Source organism: Artibeus jamaicensis, unplaced genomic scaffold, assembly GCF_021234435.1.
Source record: "Artibeus jamaicensis isolate MK-2021 breed Jamaican fruit bat unplaced genomic scaffold, CSHL_Jam_final contig_415, whole genome shotgun sequence".
Classification (NCBI taxonomy): Eukaryota; Metazoa; Chordata; class Mammalia; order Chiroptera; family Phyllostomidae; genus Artibeus; species Artibeus jamaicensis.
Genome location: NW_026521823.1, coordinates 37013980 through 37018880, shown reverse-complemented (window position 1 = coordinate 37018880; position 4901 = coordinate 37013980).

The following is a 4901-nucleotide window of genomic DNA, read 5'->3' as shown; positions in this document are numbered from 1 at the left end:
AGTGTGTGAGGCTGCCACGCAGGTCCCCCTCCACGGTCAGGTTCAGCATGTGGTCCCTTCAGTGCATGGCCCGAAAGCCTCAGCTTCTTTTTTGTTTTTTTACTGTTGTTCAAGTACAGTTGTCTCCATTTCCCCCCATCACTGCCCCCCAGCCCACCCATCTCCACCTCCCACCCTGGATCCTACCCCTCTTTGACTTTGTCCATGGGTCCTTTATACATGTTCCTTGATGACCCTTCCCCTATTTTCCCCCATTATCTTCCTCCTCCCTCCCCTCTGGTTACTGTCAGTTTGTTATTTCGATGTCTCGGTTATATTTTGCTCGCTTGTTTCTTTTGTTGATTAGGTTGCACTTTTAGGTGAGATCATGTGGTATTTGTTCCTCACAGCCTGGCTTATTTCATTTAGCTTTATGTTCTCCAGTTCCATCAATGCTGTTGCAAAGACTAGGAGAAAGTAGGAGTCTACTTTCTTTCTGCTGTGTAGTATTCCACTGTGTGAATGTACCACAGTTTTCTGATCCACTCATTTACTGATGGGCACTTAGGTTGCTTCCAGCACTCGGCTATTGCGCTGCTGTGAACATCGGGCTGCATAGGTTCTTTTGAATTGGTGTGAAAGCCTGACCTTCTGCACCTCACCACTGTCTGAACTCACCTCCAGCCCTGTGGGACAAGAGGCCACCCCGTGCTGAAAGCAGGGATGGCCTGGTTACCCCAGGAGTCTGGGCTACTGCTCTTCCTGCGGACTGTCCCCATACTGTGCTTGAAGGTCCCAGACTTGTACTCACTGTGTTTTTATTGATGACTCCCTTTGAATGTTCAGAAATCTCCATCTAAATACTTGGCTGCCTATTTCCACACCTGCAGCTCTTCCACATGCCAGCGATAACCTGTTTCTGATTCATTTTAACAATTTTCTCTGGAGGTTTTCCCAAACCTCCTCAGCCAAACAACCCGGGAAAGGGTGGGCCTGGCACCCGCCCAGCTCACAGCAGAGGAGACAGTGAGCACCATGCCCCACCCCCGTGGGGACAGCTCCCGGGGCCTGGGCGCCTTTACCTGGAAAATCTAAAGAAGATGCTCAAAGTGGTTCGATCACGGGAGAGAAGAAATGCTTTGGAATCTAGCACTGTGTTTCTCTTGTTTGCATTTCCCTGTGAAGGACCTTCCTAGTGGACAGGGGGAGTGTGGAAGGGAAGAATATTAGTCTGTTAATGTAAGAATGATAAAAAAAAAAGGCTGAACTTTCCACTTTTAATCTCCATAGTAAGATTATTAAATCCATGGAAGAGCTTTGTCAAGAGTAAAAAGGACAACTTCCAGCCAAGATAGAGGTATAGGTAGACACACTGTGCCTCCTCACACAACCAAAAGAAGGACAACAACAAATTTAAACACAAACAACAACCAGAAATGACAGAAAATCAAACTGTATGGAAGTCTGACAACCAAGGAGTTAAAGAAGACACACTCACCCAGACCGGCAGGAGGGGTGGAGACAGACAGCTAGGTAGAGAGGACTCAAGGTGAAGCAGCGGCTGTCAGACCAGGGGTCCCACATTCTCGTGAGAATAAACCAGAAGGAACAACTGGGGAGTGAGACAGACCCACAACCCAGGGCTCCAGTGGGGAAATAAAGCCTCAAACCTCTGACTAAAAACACCTGTGGGGGTTGAGGAGGCAGGAGAAACTCCCAGCCCCACAGGAGAGTTCATTGAGGAGACCCCCGGGGTTTTAGAACATACACAAACCACCCACCTGGGAATCAGCACCAGAAGGGCCCACTTTGCTTGTGGGAAGTGGGGGAAGTGACTGAAATCTGGTGGAGAGCAGAGCAAGCAGCACTGTTCCCTCTCAGACCCTTGCCCGACAGACAGCATCACAACACAGTGACATGTTTGCCCCCCCCCCAGTGAACACGTGAGGCTCTGCTCCTTACTAACAAGTGCGATGAGACAAAACAAAAACGGCCTAAATGAAAGAACACATCAAAGCTCCAGAAAAAATACAACTAAGCGATGAAGAGCTAGCCAACCGATCAGATGCAGAGTTCAAAATGCTGGTAATCAGGATGCTCACAGAATTGGTTGAATATGATCGCAAATTAGAAGAAAAAAATGAAGGCTATGGAAAGTGAAATAAAGAAAAATGTACAGGGAACCAACAGTGACCGGAAGGAAACTGGGACTCAAATCAATGATTTGGAGCAGAAGGAAGAAATAAACATTCAACCAGAACAGAATGAAGAAACAAGAATTCAATAAAATGAGGAGAGGCTTAGGAACCTACAGGACAACTGTAAACATTCCAACATCTGAATCATAGGAGTGCCAAAAGGAGAAGAGGAACAGCAAGAAGTTGTAAACTTATTTGAATGAATAATGAAGGAGGACATCCCCAGTCTGGCAAAGGAAATAGACTTCCATGAAGTCCAGGAAACTCAGAGTCCCAAAGAAGTTGGACCCTAGGAAGCACACACCAAGGCACATCATAATTACATTATCCAAGATGAAAGATAAGGAGAGAATCTTAAAAGCAGCAAGAGAAAAGGAGACAATTACCTGCAAAGAAGTTTCCATAATAAGACTATCAGCTGATTTCTCCAAAGAAATCTTGCAGGCAAGAAGAGGCTGGAAAGAAGTATTCAACGTCATGAAAGGCAAGGACCTCCATCCAAGATTACTCTATTCAGCAAAGCTATCATTTAGAATGGATGGGCAAATAAAGTGCTTCCCAGATAAGGTCAAGTTAAAGGAATTCATTATCACCAAGGCCTTATTATATGAAATGTTAAAGGGACTTACCTAAGAAAAAGAAGAATCAAAAATATGAACAGTAAAATGACAATAAACTCACAGTTATTAACAACTGAACCTAAAAAAACAAAAACAAAAACAAACTAAGCAAACAACTAGAACAGGAACAGAATCACTGAAATGGAGATCACATGGAGGGTTAGCAACAGGGAGTGGGAGAGGGATAGAGGGGAGAAAGGTACAGGGAATAAGTAGCATAAGTGGTAGGTAGAAAATAGACAAGGAAAGGTTAAGAATAGTATGGGAAATGTAGAAGCCAAAGAACTTATATGTACGACCCATGGACATGAACTAAATGGGGGGAAATGTGGGTGGGAGGCAGTATGCAGGGCAGAAGGGAATAAAGGGGGGGAATGGGACAACTGTAATAGCATAATCAATACAATATGTATTTTTTAAGAGTAAAGAGGATTTTTCTAAATCCCTTTATCTCTTTCTTAACATTTGCAGCCAATTCATGAACTTCACCTGAGGGAGGTGTCCTCCTGGAAAGAGGGTATGTTACCTGGAGAGGATTTCTGAGATGCAGAAATTAGGAGTCAAAGGCTGTGGTTCCCAAACCCCCAGAGGCTCTCAAAGGAGGTGGAACTTCCCATGTGTCAGAGTAGGTATAGAGAGTCCAAAAACATCAGGCTGAGCAGCACACTCTGGGGGCTTCCAGATCAGCCTGCTATTTCCCACCTGGATCAGGAGCCATGGCAGGGGGTGAAGGTGGGGTGGGCGCACAGAGATGGGGAGCTGGTGGCAGCGCCCCGGATTTCCGCAGCTGGTGCATTGCCCGTTGAGGACCCGGAGGCTTCCTGTGCCTCAGTGATGACAAGCAGAGGTGGGAGAGGCAGCTGGGTTGGCAGAGACCTTGAATGGAAGCAGAGGTCATAGTTGGGGGGACTTCCAGGCCAGATGGCTATCCCCATGCTACATGAAAGCAGCATTATTAGCCACAGTCCCATGTGGGTGCCACCTTGTATAAAAGCAGAATCCAACTGCTTCTTGGTGCCTCCAGCAGTGCTGCAGTAGTCCAAACCACGTTGTTCGTGGCTGCCTTGAGACAGGCTAGTAAACCTGGACAAGTGGAATTGGGAGACTGGGACTGATTAGGTAGGTAAATGGCCAGGCAGTTTATAGCCGTCAGTAAATCAAAAAATCCTGTCTTCCCCAAACCAAAGGACCTTTAAGAGTGAAAAGCTTAAGTCACCCTGCTCAGGGAGGTAGACGGTAGAAATCCAGTTAGCGCCATTTGGGCCAACCGCACCCAAGGATGGATAAAGTTAAGAGAATAAATCTCACTTTGGCGCATCAGCATAAAGCCGGTGAATAATCCATTGAGATCCTCCCCTAAGGCCTCCTAAACCCCCAGCCTTTAAAACCCTCAAAATGAAGGACCAAGGATGTGCCCTCCCTGGAGGGAGCACGCCACACCTTCCTTCCCTCTCAGGTGTGCGGGGTCCCCACAAGGCTGGTAACCAGGGGAGCAACTGGCGGCAGCAGCTCATCCCAGGCTACTCCCCGAACCTGTCTCCTGGGCCCCTTTTCTCCGACTTCTTCTAGAGAGCCAAAGCAGCCCCACCTACGCTCTGTCCTGTTGCATTTTCCTGCTTAAGCCCTTCCTCGTTTCACTGATTGCAGCTTTAACAATCCTATAAATCACCTGGACTCCCGTTGTGACATCCTTCCCGCACAAAGTCAAGAGCCCACACACTACTGGCTGGCCCGAGGCAGACCTGCTCTGGGCTCAGTTCCTGTCTGGTAACAGCCTCAACTTCCTTTCTGGCCAGCCTGCCTCCACTGTGGCCCCGACATCTATCCCCACCCAGGAGTCAAGGTGGTTCCTTTAAAAATATCACTAAGGCAGAGTCACTCCTGAGTCAGAGCCTCCGACGACTTCCCAGTTGACCTGGGGTGCAATCGTCCCTTTATCTGTAGTTTCTCTTCCCACGGTTTCAGTTACCCCTGCTCACCTGCAGTCTAAAAATATTACATGGAAAATCCCAGAAATAAACAATTCAGAAGTCCTAAACCGCACGCCGTTCTGAGCAGCACGAGGAAATCTCATGCCGTCCAGCTCCGTCCTGCCCAGGCTGTG